Here is an 18,433-nt window from a genome sequence, read left to right on the forward strand (position 1 = left end):
GTCTATCATTAGTTCTTACTTGAAACTTGGAGGCAGATCTAAGGTCAGAAATGCTTCAATTAAACACAATGATAGTGTTTTGGGGATTTCTGTGAAACCGAGTCACTGAGCCCTTTTCAGTTGCACAGAGGCACTTAGATCACTCTGTAATGAGGTCATCTTGGGCCTCTGTTAAACCTGAGATTCACAAGGGGAAAGACCAGCTCCACAAATATTCAGTTAAAGCAAGTTTTATTTAGTACTCATCAGGATGATGGACACTGACCAGGTCCATACCCAGGATTCCCATAAAATAGCTGTGAGCTACATTAGCCAGGTGTCTATTGTTGTGCCCAGATCGTGACCACCAAAGACAAGCATGCAAGAATACAAAAGCAAGGTTTAATTCTGCATATACAAGTCTAGGCAGGGACTTCGTCCAATACATCTAACGCAGTGGAGGCTGGAGGAAGTGCCCACCTATCTGCAAGCTCAGCATTTAAAGGGAAAAATCACAAGGTTACATCATTTAGGGGTGCTAGTACAGGTACAATTCTGATTGGCTCGCTTCTAGGGACTTCTAGAAATTACTTCTAAGGGAGTGGTTGCCTGCCACCATTTCTCATTGGCTGCCCTCAGGTGGGGGCATTTCTGTGGTCAGTTACCCTGGAAACCAGGGAGAGGACATTCCATAGTCTGGCAGGCATTACCTCGTGACTATCTTGTGACTCTATACTTTTATACTTCCTGGTTTCTGGAATCTGAACTGACTGGTTTCAGTAACTAATGGCCTATTCCCAAGAGGAGAAATCTTAGGCCTTAATTTTAGGGTCAAAGCATTTTGGTCTTATTTCCAAGATGGCCCATTTTGGTCTCACATCAATAAAGGCCAAACCCACAAGGTACTTCCTGCCTTAGTCCTGTGGGGGCAAGCATACATCCTGACATACTTCCTGCCTACATATCTTCTGATGTGTGACCAAGCACATCTTGGGACAACCACTCTTGTTTATTGAAGGGAAGACACGTCATTTGTTGTCTTCAGTCCCCAGCATTCCAGGAAGTTATCTGTCCTTGGACAAGTGGGACTTACACGTGAACGTTAGCCCTTACCCTCAGGTCCAGCAGCCTCTTACGAGGTAGGAGATAGGAAGCAGGTAAGCAAGAAGTACAAGGACTAGTGGGCAGTGGTGGCGCACGCCTTTAATCCCAGCACTCGGGAGGCAGAGCCAGGCAGATCTCTGTAAGTTCAAGGCCAGCCTGGGCTACCAAGTAAGTTTCAGGAAAGGTGCAAAGCTACACAGAGAAACCCTGTCTCAAAAAACAAAAAAAAAAAAAAAAAAAAAAAAAAAAAAAAAAAAAATTCAGCTACCTCGCCTACACATGAACAGTTTTACAATCAGTTTTTACTCCTTATGTTTCTAAAAATGGTTACAATAATTACGTTTGTCCCTTGCCTCTTTCTCCTTCTGTCCCCCAACTTTCCCACCAGTAGCCATTACCTTTTTGATCTCTATCTCTACTGTTAGAAGCATAAGCAGTTTTGCAAGTTGCAAAGGATGTTTTCTAACTGGGCACACCTACAGGTAGAACAGTGTGCCCAGGTGGCAGCACATGTGGTTATAGTGCAATGCAGGGTGAGAGACAATTTTGTCTCTAGTGGTTAATATTTACATCTGGTAGGGCCTGAGTTCTCACAATCAACTCACTAGCCAAAGCTTGATCAATCCATTCTACATTCTGTACTGCTCCATCTCCTCTGGGAACATACCGGGTTTTTCCATTTATCCTATAGGCAACATAACTTAGAAACTTACTCATTTTTAAATTTATTTTTAATTACATTCATGATATCCATTAATTACATGCATGATATTAATTTTAAAATGTGGAACGCTTCACGAATTTTCCTGTCATCCTTGCGCAGGGGCCATGCTAATCTTCTCTGTATCGCTCCAGTTTTAGTGTGTGTGCTGCCAAAGCGAGCACGGAAACTTACTCTTAATAGTTGGCACTCTGTTTATTTCCTCGTGTCTGTCTCCTTTAACTTTTTTTTTTTTTTTTTTTGGTTTTTCAAGACAAGGTTACTCTGTAACAGTCCTGGAACTTACTTTGTAGACCAGGCTGGCCTTGAACTCACTGAGATCTGCCTGTCTTTGCCTCCTGAGTGCTGGGATTAAAGAAAGGCCTGCACCACCACTGCCCAGTTTGTGTATAGTATTTTAAGGTGTGTTACTTTTGTTTAACTCAGTGAAGCTGTGTTACTGTGCCTGTGTAAAACAGCTGATGGTCTAATAAAGAACTAGCCAATAGCCAGGGAGGAAAAAGGAAGGGTGGGCTGGCAGGCAGAGAGAAGATATACAGGGAGAAAACTGGTAGGAGGGATCTAAGACCTAGGAGCCAGAGAAGGGGAGGACATCAGGGGCCAGCCACCCAGCTACACAACCAGCAAGCCATGGAGTAAGAGTAAGATTTGCAGAAGTTAGAGAACAGGAAAAGCCCAGAGGCAAAAGATAGACGGGTTAATTTAAGGAAAGCTGACTAGAAACTAAGCCAAGCTAAGGCTGGGCATTCATAAGTAATAATAAGCCTCTTTGTGTGATTTTTTTGGGAACTGAGTGGTGGGCCCCCCAAAGAAGAGCAAAAAGAAAAACCAACAATAAAAATCGGTGCCTAACATGATGGCCTCCCATTGAGCAGTCCCATGGCTTGCAGAATCAGTGTTTCTCAAGTGGCCCTGATAGGTCCAATAATGGTCAGTGGTGAGCTTCTCTCTGGTAAAGGTTACCATTGAGATGGCTGCTCCTTTGTCCAGGACAAAGTCCATCTTAGGCCCTGATAACTGTTTTACCGTGGACTCGTGGCTGTTCTTGATTGAGCCCACTTGCTTCAGTCTGAGTCAGGTCTCTGAGGTGGCAGCTCAGCCCTCAGTGGGGACTTTTTTCACTGAGGCTACTGTAGAGGCCTTACTTTTTTCCTTTTGGGGTTTATCTTCCTTGGCCTTTGGCACCCTCTTCCTGGGGCATTCATTCTCCAAGTATCCTTTTTCCCTTGCAGCAAGTACAATGGCCCCTGTGTAATGGCCTCCATCATCCTCCCTTGTTTTGAAGAGTTAAAAGGAACTATATTCTTGCTAAAAAAATGCTTCTGCTTGAGCAAAAACCACAGCTCTTGCAGGTGCAAAGCTTGCCCATAGCCCTACCACCTTGCACAAATAAGCTGTTCTGCAAAAACCACGAGATGTACTCAAGATTTCCCAGAAACTGCTGTTACCCACCCAAAACCACCCAGACCCCTAAGACTCAGCTAGCCGACTGAACCCTGAGTAACCCCTCTACCCCACCCATATGAAACTGCCCTATAAAAAGCCTACAAGCTGGAGCTTCGGGGTCTTCAGTCCTCAGCTTGACTGTTGACCCGTGTGCACACGTACAATAAATTGCTTCTGAGTGACTCGATATCAGAGTGAAGCTTCTGTTGTCAGTGCCGACTCTAACATTTTGGAGGTTCCACCGAGATAATCTTCACGTCTGGTGGTGAGTCGGCTTGGGAGGGTGAGCGGCTGTCCGGGCTGCCCGTGAGGACACCCGGACAGTGGGGGACAGACGTGTCCAGAACCCACAGGCTGCAACTCTGGAGGACGCTCTAGAGTGTGGGGACCCTGTAAAAGGGACCCCTTCGGATACCCTCTTGCCTAGGAGACTTTTTAAGAGGCCCGGGCCACTAGATCATCTTTTGGTTTCATTTTCTATACCATTTTGCCGGCTTGTCCTGTCTCTGTGTGTTGTGAGTTTGTTCGTGTCATTCGGTGTTTTGTTTTGCCTGTTCGGTATGGGCCAGACTGCCTCTACACCCCTCTCTCTTACCCTCGCCCACTGGTCAGAAGTATCGGCCCGAGTCTCAAACCTGGCGGTTCGAGTGAAGAAAGGAAAGTGGCAGACTTTCTGTTCATCTGAGTGGCCCACCTTTGGCGTGGGGTGGCCCGCTGATGGCACTTTTGATCTGAATGTTGTTAGGGCAGTTAAACAGAAAATCTTTATTCCAGGCTCCCATGGACACCCGGACCAGCAAGCCTACATCTGGGTCTGGGAGGACTTGGTGCTGGACCCCACCTAAGTGGGTCCGGTCGTTTCAGGTCGGCCCGTCTGCACCACCAACTGACCAAACCCCCCTCCTTCTATCCAAAACCCCTGAACTGCCTAAGTCTTCTCCATTAACCCCGACACCTGCACCCCTGCCGGAGTCACAGGCTGACCTCATTTCTCTTGATCTAGATCCCCCGCCGCCCTACAGACTGCCGCCACAGCCAGCAGGGGCAGACTCCGGACCGACTCTGGTCTCCCCCTCAGGGCCAGCACAGGGCACCCGGCAAAGGAGGGCACACCCTCATGATGAGGTCCCACCGGCAGTCACACTGCCCCTGCGCCCCATTGGGGGAACCATTGAGGATGGGGCTGGGGGAGACATGCCTGCCCTCCAATATTGGCCGTTCTCTTCCTCAGATTTATATAACTGGAAAAATAATAATCCACCCTTTTCTGAAGATCCCACCCGACTAACCGGGCTCCTAGAGTCCATCATGTATTCCCACCAGCCTACGTGGGACGATTGTCAGCAACTTCTGGGGGTCCTTTTCACCACAGAAGAAAGGGAACGCATCCTCCTGGAGGCTAGGAAGTTAGTCCCTGGACCAGACGGACGGCCAACCCAGCTCCCCAATCTCATTGATGAGCGTTTCCCCTTGAGACGTCCGGCCTGGGACCCGAGCACTCCAGAAGGTAGGGAGCATCTGTCCCTCTATCGCCAGACTCTAATGGCGGGTCTCCGTGCAGCGGCCAGAAGGCCCACTAATTTGGCTAAGGTAGGTGAGGTTCTTCAAAGGCCTGAAGAAACCCCCTCTGCCTTCCTTGAGAGACTCATGGAGGCATATAGAAGGTATACCCCCTTTGACCCACAGTCAGAGGAATTGAGGGGAGCAGTGAGTATGGCCTTTATAGGATAGTCTGCCACAGATATACGGCGGAAGTTGCAGAGATTAGATGGATTGCAAGGGCTGAGCCTGAGAGATCTGGTTAAAGAGGCAGAAAAGGTCTACTATAAACGAGAGAATGCGGAAGAAAAAGAGATTCGACTAAAGAAAGAGAAGAAAAAGAAAAACAACGACAAAAACGCCAAAATTGGGATTTGACACGGATTCTTGCAGCCGAGGTAAGAGACGGGCCGGGGCCACGGGGACGAGGAGGAGGAGGCCGCTTTCCTCTGGGACCAACATTGCCCAGGACACCAGAAGGGCGACTCCCCAGTTGTGGTTGGGAACCGGAAGGCTGACCAGAAAGCAAGGGAAGCAGCTCTCCGAGGCATCAGACACCTGACAGTCCACCTGTCACCCCCTAAAAGCCCAGTCTCTGAAGAGCCTCTGGCCCCTGAGACTCTGAAGGACACTCTGGAACGAATCCACAAGTTGACCCATCTGGGTAGCCCGAAGTTAGTCCAACTCACAGCAGAGAATAAAACCCACTCCCCGTCTGAAAGGAAGCGGATGGCAGAGGAAGTGGTGGCAGGCTGCCGAGCCTGCCAGCAGGTTAATGCATACCCTGGTCGGTTGGCTCCTGGAAAGAGACTCCGAGGGAGTCGACCGGGCCAGCACTGGGAAGTGGACTTTAGGAAATCTTCCCACGATTTGGACTGCCTCAGGTAATCGGGTCAGATAATGGCCCAGCATTCGTGGCCCAGGTGAGTCAGGGACTGGCCAAGGTACTGGGGATTGATTGGAAACTGCATTGTGCTTACAGATCCCAGAGTTCAGGACAAGTAGAAAGAATAAATAAAACAATTAAGGAGACCCTAACCAAATTGACCATGGAGACTGGCTCTAGAGATTGGACGATGCTCCTACCATATGCCCTCTTTAGGGCTAGGAATACCCCTTCCCTTAAAGGCCTAACCCCATTCGAATTGCTCTTTGGTTGTGCACCCCCAGTTAAGGACCTAACCTTCCAGCAAGGGAAAATCATGCCTTCCTTCCTATCTGACAGACTGCAAGCTTTGGCGGTCGTCCAGCACACCCTGTGGAGACAGTTGTCTGCCGCGTACCAGCCCAGTGGAGATGGTCCTGCCCACCGGTTCCATGTAGGGGACTTCGTATATGTCCGCCGGCACCAGCATCAGACCCTGGAACCCCGGTGGAAGGGTCCCTATCAAATTCTGTTGACCACCCCGACGGCGGTTAAGGTGGACGGAATCACTGCGTGGATTCATGGCTCCCATCTCAAGCCTGTTCCCGCTCCAGACATGGATTCAGACTGGATTGTGGAGCGGACTGATAATCCTCTCAAGCTTCGGATCCGACATAGAGACCGGCCGAACTAACCCACACCAACCTGTGAGCCAGACGTGGCAAGTACTGTCGGGGGAAGGGGATGTGATTTGAAAAAAAAAAAAAAAACGGTTGGCACCCCCTTTGGACTTGGTGGCCTGCCCTAGACCCTGACCTTTGCCACATGTTGGCCGGGGCAGAAGACTTTGACATTCCCACCACCGATCCGGCCAACCCAGGTGAACCAGAAGTGTGCACCCAAAGTGGACGCTGCCCCTGTTCACGTTATCCAGCAGGGTGCAGAGACCCAAGGGCCCGAGCAGCCCTAAGAAAGAGACCGTTCTATGTATGTCCAAGGGACGGGAGGAGCAGGGCACAGGCGCGCACTTGTGGGCAACATGAAAGTTATTATTGTAAAGCCTGGGGATGTAAAACTACGGGGGATGCTTGGTGGAAGCCGAGCTCATCCTGGGATCTGATACAAGTAAAGAGGGAGGCAAGTGGGGATGAACTTCCACTGTCACAAGATTACTGCCAGAGCAAACCTAAGACAGTCACGACCCTATGCTACGGGTCGGGACCGTGCACAGCGTTTGCCTGCAACCCCTTGAACATCACATTCACCCAGACCGGAAAAGCATCAAGGGATTGGATAAAGGGTAGACTATGGGGCCTGAGGGTATATCACCAAACGGCCTATGATCCAGGAGTCCTGTTCAAAATCAGGTTAGTGATAAATGTAGACCCTCAACCAGTAGGCCCTAATAAAGTGTTGCAGGACCAGAGAGCCCCTCCTCCCAAGAAAAACTAACGGGTGCCCCTAAGACAGGTCCCCCCACCTAATCCGACCTATCAAAACCCCTCCACTTTCCCACTGACCACTCCGGCTGTTGCAGATCCCACCCTACCTGGGTCAAGAGAACGGTTGATAGACCTGGTTGAAGGGGGGTATCAAGCCCTTAACTCTACTCAGCCCAATCTCACTGAATCCTGTTGGATTTGTCTCCAAGCAAGCCCCCCATACTATGAAGGTATAGCGGTTAACAGGAGTTTTACCTATACCACCTCCGATAGCTACAACTGGGGCACAAGGCACATGCTGACTCTGCCCGAGGTGACTGGGTCAGGAACATGCCTGGGGCACTCCCCTGAGCTAAAGAAACAGCTCTGTGCACACAAGGTGACAGTGTCCTCGTCTGACACTTCCAAATACATAGTCCCATCATCAGGTCTATATTGGGCATGCAATACTGGGATCACACCGTGTGTCTCAGTTGCTAGTTTTAACATCTCTAAGGATTTCTGTGTATTAGTTCAGATTTACCCAAGGTTAGTTTATTATTCAACAGAAGAATTTGAGGGACATTTTCTGGGCAGAGCTCAGTTCAAACGAGAGCCTGTCAGCATCACCCTGGCAGTCCTATTAGGGGCTGGTATATTGGCAGGGGTTGGGACTGGAACTGCAGCTCTGGTGGAGGGTCCTAGACAGCTGGGGATCTTGGAAGCTGCAATACAACAAGATCTGAGGGCAATAGAAACGTCTATAACTGCCTTGAAAAAATCCTTAACCTCCCTGTCAGAGGTAGCCTTGCAGAATAGACGCGGACTAAGAAGGAGGACTTTGTGCTGCTCTAAAGGAAAATTGTTGCTTCTATACTGACCACACTGTTGACCCGTGTGCACACGTACAATAAACTGCTTCTGAGTGACTCGATATCGGAGTGAAGCTTCTGTTGTCAGCGCCGACTCTAACAGTTTTGGGTTTCTGATTGCCTAAATTTTCCCCAGCCCACAATGTGAGTGCCATTATTTCTGCCTTTTTCTCTACATACTTTTCCTTTTCTTTATCTGTAGCTTTATCCCTACCTGTTCTAGGTAGAAATCCAGAGTTCATGATGGAAGGAATCTTGTAGGGATCTAGCAGAGTTACTATATCTAGGGTAAACATTTTAGGGTAAAAGTTGTTGTAGGCGAGTATGTTGCAACTCTAGGGGAAAGGTATCCTGACTGTTCAGGAGTCAGGTGAAACCTTGAGCTTCTAGGACAGCTCTGGCAAGTGGAGCTGCTAGGGCAGCTCAGCTCTAGAGGGAAAGGTATCACAAATACCTCGAGCTACTAGGACAGCTCTGACAGCTAGAACTGCAATGAGGCCGCTCAACCTTGGAGGGGAAGGCATCCTGACTGTCGGGGAGAGCCAAGCCTGGAGCTGCTAACACAGCTCAGCTCTGGAGGGAAAGGTATCCCGACCTGAGTCAGGGTATACCTGGTGTTCCGGCAGGATATAGCAGTCCTGCTCCTCTCCTGGAAAGCAGCTACCGCTGAGCTTTGTTCAGCCCCCACTTAAGGGGGCTTCCCAGCAGCAGAGCTCTGCTTTTTCTCCAGCTGAGATGTTGCTTCTTTTGCTTTACTCTGCTAAAGGGGAAACCCCTGCAGAAATGTAGCAATCTCCTCTGGGTCCAGCAAAAATTTGTAACTTTTTCTACTCTGCCTTGTTCAGCCCCCTAAGGGACGTCTTAGCAAGGTTCTTCTTCTCTGCACCAAAAAATGAAGATCTTCACACCCAAAACTCATTTGAGAAAGATTTATTTGGGAAGGAGGAGTCCAAGAGAGTGGCTGCCTCTACTAGGGTGGGAAAGAACAGCCACCAGCTGAACAGGTGGGGTGGTTTATATAGGATCTCTCAGGGGCAGAGTTTCTCCAGGGAGATTTTCTGTCCAGTAATTGGTTAGTTTTTCTGTTCAGGGATTGGTTAGTTTTGTGGGTTAGGTGTAGATGTAACCAACCGTCTTATTAAATAAGAAACACAGAACCAATATAAAAGAGAAAGCCAAGAGATCAGAGCTCAGAGCTAAAATCTCACCCTTCCTCCTGAGGTGGTCTTAGCTTCCTGAAAGAGAGCTATTTCCCTGTGTGTAAGTCGGTTCATAGTCATTCTGCCTTCTCATTGGTTGTAAACCAAAACACGTGACTGCCTCATCACTGTCAGTATGTACAGCCCTTCAGGTCTTAAAGGCATATGTCTCCAATGCTGGCTGTATCCCTGAATACACAGAGATCTATAGGGTTAAAGGCGTGCGCCACCACCGCCACACTCTGTCTATGGCTCTAATAGCTCTGACCCCCGGGCAACTTTATTTATTAACATACAATCAAAATCACATTTCAGTACAATTAGAATACCACAGTTAGGGGCAGACATGGCCCTGATTTCAGAGCCAAACTGTGTTTCACTGGCCTTTCTTAGCTTTTTGACTCTAATTCTAAGACCAAGGCATATTTCTTTCAATGGCTTTGATTCTGGGGACAAAGTGTGTTTCTTTGGTACTGGTTTCAGAGTCAGGGCATGTTTCCTTGGTTCTGGGTTTGGGGATAAAGTGTTTCTTTCTTGGCTCAGGTCCCAGATCCAGGCTGTGTTTCTTTTCCTGCTCTGTGATTGGTTGATTTAACTGCTCAGTTGGCTGGGGCAGAAATGGGCCTGATTTCAGAGCCAAACTGTTGTTTCTTTCACTGGTCTTTCTTAGATTTTTTTTTAAACTCTAAATTCTAAGATCAGGGCATATTTCCTTCACTGGTTCTGATTCTAGGGACAAAGTATGTTTCTTTGGTACTGGTTTCAGAGTCAGAGCATTCTTGGGTTCTGGGTTTGGGGATAAAATGTTTCTTTCTCTGGCTCTGGTCCCAGATCTAGGCTGTGTTTCTTTCCCTGTTTCTGGGCTCCAGGGTCAGAGTGGGTTTCTTTCTTTCTTTTTTTTTTTTTTTGTTTTGGTTTTTCGAGACATGGTTTCTCTGCGTAGTTTTGCGCCTTTCCTGGAGCTCACTTGGTAGCCCAGGCTGGCCTCGAACTTACAGCGATCCGCCTGGCTCTGCCTCCCGAGTGCTGGGATTAAAGGCGTGCGCCACCACCGCCCGGCCAGAGTGGGTTTCTTTAGCTAGCCGCTTTTCCCTCCAGTTGTTTTCTAGAAGTACTTTGACCTTGAAAAATCATTTCGAAAAATAGTAAAGAATCTTTGTGGAAAACAGTGATTGTTTCCCATGATTTGTAGAATTGTTTTTTTTTAAGGGGAGTTGCAGCCTTTTTATGATTTTGGTCACAAGACTCCTCTGGCACACCTGAGGCTCTTGGATTATTGTGTATTGCAAAGAATACACAGTAAAGGACTAAAGTCATGAGGGCCTGTTATGCTTTCCTTTAGAGAGACAATAGATTAGTTAGGGTCTTGGTATAAGGAAATGCTTTACTCAGAAAACACACAGGCCTTAAAATTTCATCTTGGGGGTGGGGGTGGGGATTTAGCTCAGTGGGAGTGTGCTTGCCTAGCAAGCGCAAGGCCCTGGGTTCGGTCCTCAGCTCTGAAAAAAAATTTCATCTTGGAGTGCTCTCTTTCTTCAACCGACCCAAGCAAAACAGAACAAACACCCCAACAAAGGAGGGTTTGTTTCTGTTCCCTCAGAACTCCCCTAGGACTACGAGCACCTCCTCTGGGGGTCAGGGATTGACCTACACCAGTGTGTCTTACCTGGTCCTGTTGACTGCTCCCAGATGTCATCCTCACACTGCTGGACTTCTTGGTCATAGGCTCCATAGCTCTCTTTGGCTATGAATGAGACCCTTTAGTTCCTGAGGCTGTAGTGGGTTCTGACACCTGAGAGCAGGGGTCCTCCTTAGCCAATGAAGGGTGCAGAGGTAAAATCTCATTGGAGCTGTCAGAAGTATTGTGGGAATTTCTGGAAAACTGAGTTACAGAGGAATTTTCAGTCCTGGAGAGGAAAGTTCTGGACAGGTGGGTGGGCCTCTGCTGGAACACTCCTGCTGAGACCGAAAGTTCAGGTGAGAGGAAGGAAGCAAGCAAGCACAGGAGTATACAGAAGTCAAGGGCAATGTTAGGCAGTGTTAAAATTCAGTTACCCCGCTTCCTCAGTGCCTCGAGCTTCTAGAGATAGTGCACGTGGGTCGGGGATCAAACAGAACTGTCTCAACACTGGGGAATTAACATTGTTTTAACATATGGCAGTTTGGGAGGTTTCCACCCCAATAGATCCTTCCCCATTCCAGCCCTGTAAAACCCCAGACTCCCATAACATAGTGCACAATCTCGATTTCCCATTTCCACAGTAAGGTTTTCCTCCTCTTGTTTCTATTACAGGACAGTCTGCTTCTCTTGAATGTCAGGGGCTAGATGGGGCTAAATGCCCTTTGGGGTGCTGTGGGTGGAACAAGGAGCACTGGATATGTTTCCTGCCAGTCATGCTTGGCAAGGCCATCCATGGACTGGCGTTAGGGCTTCAGGGGGCCAGAGACCAGGGCCTGGAGCTCAGTTTCCCTGTGAAGCTGTGGGCAAATGTTCCAGACACTGAGATGTGAAACGCTTTGCTCACTGTACCAGCATCTACCTTGTCAAAGAGGAACTGGAGGGCTGGAGAGATGGCTCAGCGGTTAAGAGCGCTGGCTGTTCTTCCAGAGGTCCTGAGTTCAATTCCCAGCACCCACATAGTGGCTCACAACCACCTGTAATGAGATCTGGTGCCCTCTTCTGGCCTACAAGGACACATGCAAATAGAACACTGTATAGATAATAAATAAATAAATACATCTTTTAAAAAAGAGGAACTGGAGATTCTCTGTGTCCCCGTAATTCTTCAGCCCTATAAACTTTCCTGCTTGCTTTCTGTTCCCCATGTGAGGGCAACTAGGAGCTGAAACACTAACCGACTTGCTGGTCATCAGCCCTCATAGCACTCTTGCCCCAGCTTGTGTCTCCTTCCTGGTCCTTTCCCTGAGTCCCAGCATGGACCCAGGAAGAACTGCTGGTATGCATCAATTGAGGTCGAGGCATGTTCTTGTTTCTTTCCTATATGTTCCTGGTCCACTCCCAATCTAACAGGAGAAAATAAAATCTGTAGACTGACATTTCTCAGTTCCACCTGGTCCTGCCCAGGCAGCAGCCATTTTTTTTATATAAAATAATCACTCAGAGGCTTATCATTAATTACAAACTGTTTGGTCTATATTATTGCTAGCTAGCTCTGACATCTTTTTTTTTTTTTTTTTTTTTTTTTTTTTTTTTTTGGTTTTTTCGAGACAGAGTTTCTCTGTGTAGCTTTGCACCTTTCCTGGAACTCACTCTGTAGCCCAGGTTGGCCTCAAACTCACAGAGATCCGCCTGGCTCTGCCTCCTGAGTGCTGGGATTAAAGGTTAAAGGTGTGTGCTACCAAAGCCCAGCTAGCTCTGACATCTTAAATTAACACATTTCTATTAATCTATATTTGCCGGGCATTGGTGGCACACACCTTTAATCCCAGCACTTGGGAGGCAGAGCCAGGTGAATCTCTGTGAGTTCGAGGCCAGCCTGGGCTACCAAGTGAGCTCCAGGAAAGGCGCAAAGCTACACAGAGAAACCCTGTCTCGAAAAACCAAAAAAAAAAAAAAAAAAAAAAAAAATCTATATTTTACCACATGGCTGTGGCATTACTGGTCTGCTGCCATCTTGTTCCTTGGGCAGCTGGATGGTGTCTCCCATGACTCTGCCCTTCTTCTCCCTGTCTGTTTGCTAGGTTTCCCACCTGGCTCTTATCTTGGCTTACCATAGGCCAAAGTAGCTTTATTTATTAACCAATGGGAGCAACATATATTCACAGCATACAGAAAGATACTGTCCCACAGCATTTCCTTTTCATTTTAACATAGTAAAATTAAGTTTTTCATTTTAACATAGTAAAATTATATATAACAAAACGATTATCAAATAAGAATTACAGTTATAATATCTAGTCTTTTGTATTTGACAAAATTAGAGAAAATATTTTATCATCTATTTTATCTTTGTGAGTCTAAAGTTTTATATTTAATTTACCTTTTATCATAACTAAGGAAAACTATAATTATATGTAGATGTAACAATCTTATTAAATAAGAAACCCAGAGACAATACAGTGATGAAGGCCAAGAGGTCAGAGCAATAGCTAAGAGCTAAACACCTTACCCTTCACTGTTGCTGTTATCCTACCTCTCCGAAAGAGACCTACTTCCTGTGTGTCTTTTTTTTTTTAATAGAGTTTCTGTTCTGCCTTCTCATTGGTTGTAAACCCAACCACATGACCTCCCAGTCACTGCCTTTCTGTACAGACTTCCAGGTCTTCTATGGTTGGTATTGAGATTAAGGGCGTGTGTCTCCAATGCTGGCTGTATCCTTGAACACACAGAGATCTACCTAGCTCTGCTTACCAAGTGCTGGGATTAAAGGCGTGTGCCACCACTGCCCGGCTTTCACTATGGCTTGCTAATAGCTCTGACCCCCGGGCAAATTTATTTATTAACATACAAATCACATTTTTTAAATTTATTTTTTAAATTACACTCATGATATTCATTACTTATACTCATGATATTAATCACATTTGTGGTATTCATAGATTACATTTACAGTATTCATTCAAATATATATATTTTAAATTTTAAATGTCGAATGTCATTTCTTGAAGGGAGTAGGAGGTTAAATACAGGCTTACAGCACAGTGGGAGGACCCCAGAGGGAAGAAGTTTGCTACTGATGTTTTACAATCTTGCGTCTAAGCTGTTAACGCTCATTATTCAAGATACACAGACAAGGAACTTCCCTTAAGCATTCAGGAGGGTGGAACCTGGCAGGGAATTAGCATTGAGAGGATATCAAGATCAAGGTCTGCAAGCAAGGCAACAGTTACCCAAAACGGGGGCCAGGGCCCTGCAGGTCCCCCTTTTATTAAAAAATGAGCTTCTGACTTGGGTTGCATGGGATGTCTGTGGTGGTAATCTAATTGTACTGAAATATTATTTTGATTGTATGTTAATAAATAAAGTTGTCCGGGGGTCAGAGCTATTAGAGCCATAGCAAGAGTGTGGCGGTGGTGGCACACGCCTTTAATCCCATAGATCTCTGTGTGTTCAGGGATATAGCCAGCATTGGAGACATATGCCTTTAAGACCTAGGGGGCTGTACATTCAGACAGTGACGAGGCAGTCATGTGTTTGGGTTTACAACCAATGAGAAGGCAGAACAACATACTATAAAAAAAACGAACAGACAGGAAGTAGCTCTCTTTCGCGAAGCTGGGACAGCAGGAGGAAGGGTGAGATTTTAGCTCTGAGCTCTGACCTCTCGGCTTTCTCTTTTACATTGTTTCTGTGTTTCTTATTTAATAAGACTGTTGGTTACATCTATATCTGGCGCCCAACGTGACAAGAATCCATTAAAAACCGCTTGGCTTGGCGGCAGGTCTGCTTTCCCGCAAGGGCGGCAGACCGGGGGGCCGGCGTCCTAGTCCGAGCGGCGGCCCCCTAGTCCTTGGCCTCAGGCCGGACTAACTGAGCTGCTTGCTTAAAGCCTGCTAGCTTAAAGCCGGTGCTACAAACAACTTAGACCTGCCCTGCCGAACAGGGCCCTGCCTGTAAGCCAACGCACGTGGTCGGAGCTTAAGGAAGCCAGACCCAAGCCTTGACTCGGCACAAGAGGGAACACGTGGCTGGATTTAAGCTTTAGCTGGCTATGCTTTCTTGTGCGTTCTCTCTTTCCTCTCTCTCTTTCTCTCTCTCTCTCTGGATTTACACCTGGGACACTAGGTGGCTGCTTTGAAAATCCCCTCGGATTTCTACTGTTCTATGCAGATTTGGTAAGTCATAACATATCAGATATTTTAAAGGAAACTATCTAAAAGAGAATTTTTTCTACATTAAAAAACAAATGGGTTTTATGTGTACATTGGAAGAAAATTGGTTTTTGTTTGAAATTTTAGGCAGTCTGATAATGGAACAAATATATAATATTAGTATTGGTGGAATTATGCACCTTATCACTATGCTAATCCACATTTTAATATTTAAAAAGATAGTCAATTTAAGTGCCAGGATAACAGCTTTAGAAGAACTTGTTAAACCTGTAAAAATTCAGAAGAAATTAACAGTGTTGTTTCAAGTCAGGATCATAAGGTTGCAGAAAGAAAGCTTGTTTTCACACAGTCACCCTTAATTTATCCTGTAACCGTACAGCAGATGCCTGATCAAATGGCTACACAAAATATTTGGGCTCCAATTGAAATGTTGGATTTAAAAAGGTTTAAGGAGGCAATAGTATCTTATGGCATGCATTCCCCATATGTAAAGCAAATGTTAAACTCTTGGTCAACATATAATAGGATAGTACCACAGGACTGGCGGGACCTTGCACAAGGTGTTCTGGAACCAGCCAGAGACTTCAATTTCTGACTTGGTTTAAGGAGGAGGCTAAAAACATAGAAAAACAATGGAGGGATAAAGGAATACAAGTTTGCCAGGATCAGCTTATTGGCGAAGGCCAATGTGCTTCAGCACAAACACAATGTTCATATGATGTCCAAACCCTAATTTTATGTTGAACGGCAGCCTTGAATGCATGGGACAGAGTTGAGGAACCAGGAAAAAAATCTGAGTCATTTACAAAGGTGATGCAAGGCCCAAAAGAGTCTTTTACAGATTTTTTACAAAGACTGGCTTCAGCAGTAAAGAGGATGGTCTCGGATTCAGAAGCTGGTAAGGCAATAATTGAATCTTTGGCCTTTGAGAATGCGAATGCAGCATGCAAAAGAATAATCAGGCCATTAAGGGCAAGATCTGCACCTATGGAAGATTGGATTAGAGAAACAATGTTGAAGCTGATGACCATGATGATACATGGGTAGGAGAAGTAATTTCAAAAGGTTTGAGGAGTGTTAGATGTTTTGGATGTGGAAAGCAAGGACATTTGAAAAGGGACTGTAGACAGGTCATTCCCAGAAACAATGTTTCTTCAAGGAACAATGGCAACAGAATGCCCCTTCCTTCTGGAGTATGCAGAAGGTGTGGTAAGGAAAACACTGGACCAACGAATGTAGATCAACAAAGGAGAGACAGGGTAATCCTTTGCCTCAGTCTTCGGGAAACTCCCAGAGGGGCCTCACGCAGGCCCCCAGTGCAAATCCAGTTCAAACCTTTCCTGCAGCCATAGAGGAAATGCCTGTTCTGGAGAGCGATTAAATAACCAAATGCCTATTGGAATAAATCATGCTGGTCAGGATGATGAAACAGAGAGAATAGAAAATTCAGGAGAAAACATAAAGAAAATTTTTTGGCAAACTTCTATTAATGAACAAAGACCAAAATTAATGATAAAAATAAATGGTGTTTTGTTGTCTGGTCTGGTAGACACAGGTGCGGACGTTACCATAATTGCACCAGAATTTTGGCATCCAACTTGGCCTCTTCAGGAGGTAAATGTTCAACTGTTAGGAATTGGGACATTATCTCAGGTGAAACAGAGTGCAAGATGGCTCGAATGTATAGGTCCAGAAGGACAGAGAGGAAAATTAAAACCATATGTGGCTAACATAACTATGAACCTGTGGGGTCGAGACTTGTTGCCAACAATGGAATACTCAGATTAACATCCCTCCAATCTCAGAAACAAATCATAAACTAGCACATGTTACTGAGAGAAATATTAGAAGATATTGTTCTAATGAGTGGTCACCAGCCATCCATATTATACAAGAACAGGGCACAATAACTGATGATCTTCCAAAGACACCAACAGCTCTACCTTTAAAATGGTTAACAGACAAGCCTGTATGGGTCCAACAATGGCCTTTAACAACAGAGAAACTCCAGGCTTTAGAAGAGCTGGTAGAAGAACAGTTAAATGCTCAGCATATTGAAGAATCAACCAGCCCTTGGAATTCTCCTGTATTTGTTATTAAAAAGAAATCTGGTAAATGGAGAATGGTAACAGACCTTAGAGCAATTAACAAAGTAATTCAGTCAATGGGCTCTCTACAATCTGGGATGCCTTTGCCTACTCTGTTACCAAAAGGATGGCCTCTCATAGTTATTGATTTAAAAGACTGTTTCTTTTCAATACCCTTACAAGAAAAAGACAAAGAAAGATTTGCTTTTACAGTGCCTACTTATTATAATTCTCAACCGGTTAAAAGATTTCAATGGAGCGTCCTCCCTCAGGGAATGTTGAATAGCCGAACTCTGTGCCAATATTTTGTACAAAAGCCATTGGAAGTGATACGTAAAAAATTTCCTAAATCTATAATTTATCATTATATGGACGATATTTTACTAGCTGACTCAAAGGAAGATACTTTAGAAATAATGTTTGAAGAAGTAAAGAAAATTTTGCCTTGCTGGGGATTACAAATTGCTCCTGAAAAGATACAAAGAGGAGATTCTATTAATTATTTAGGATATAAAATAGAGCTACAAAAAATTAGACCCCAAAAGGTGCAAATTCCGACAGATAGACTACAGACTCTTAATGACTTTCAAAGATTATTTGGAGATATTTCTTATCTATGAACTATTGTTGGGGTAAAAAATGATGAACTGACTAATTTGTTCAAAACCTTAGAAGGTGACAGGGACTTAAATAGTCCAAGAGAATTATCACCTGAAGCTGAGAAAGAATTGGCCTTGGTAGAAAAGAAAGTGCATGAAGGACACGTGGATCGTATTGATCCAAAGCTGGATTGCATTTTGGTTATTTTACCTTCTAGGCATTCTCCTACTGAAATATTAATGCAGAGGGAAGATATTATATTGGAATGGATATTTTTACCAAATAAACCAAATAAAAAATTAAAAACTTATGTGGAAAAAATCTCTGACTTGATTTACAAAGGAAAATTGAGACTTCGTCAATTAGCAGGAATAGACCCAGCAGAAATTGTCGTACCATTAACTAAGGAGGACATTGAAAAAATTATGGACAGAAAGTGAACCTTGGCAAAGAGCTTGCAGTAATTTTTTGGGAGAAATTAACAGCAAATATCCCAAAAGCAATAGAGTTGATCTTATAAAGAGAGCTGATTGGATCTTGCCTCGAATTGTACGGCAAAAACCCATATCTGGAGTTCGTACATTTTATACAGATGCCAACAAAGAAGGAAAGGCAGGTTACAAATCAGAAAATTTAAGTAAAGTGGTTCAAAGTCCGTATAATTCAGTTCAAAAATCAGAATTGTATGCTATTTTGTTGGTATTAATGGATTTTTCAGAACCTCTCAACATAGTAACTGACTCTCAGTATGCTGAAAGAGTGGTGTTACATATTGAGACTGCAGAATTTATCCCTGATGCTTCAGAA

At 45.3% G+C, this 18,433-nt stretch overlaps 1 non-coding gene and 1 pseudogene across 1 annotated transcript; one reads left to right on the forward strand and one right to left on the reverse strand.

The window, feature by feature from the left end:
• Positions 1–1,861: 1,861 nt before the first annotated feature.
• LOC114707695 lies at positions 1,862–1,968 on the reverse strand. The gene has a single exon (XR_003736691.1). It is a non-coding gene; the product is annotated as a U6 spliceosomal RNA (small nuclear RNA).
• A 1,557-nt stretch (positions 1,969–3,525) lies between these two features.
• LOC114707673 lies at positions 3,526–8,002 on the forward strand (annotated as a pseudogene).
• The last annotated feature ends 10,431 nt before the right edge of the window (positions 8,003–18,433 follow it).

The sequence above is a fragment of the Peromyscus leucopus genome, chromosome 7 (assembly GCF_004664715.2).
Source record: "Peromyscus leucopus breed LL Stock chromosome 7, UCI_PerLeu_2.1, whole genome shotgun sequence".
NCBI lineage: Eukaryota > Metazoa > Chordata > Mammalia > Rodentia > Cricetidae > Peromyscus > Peromyscus leucopus.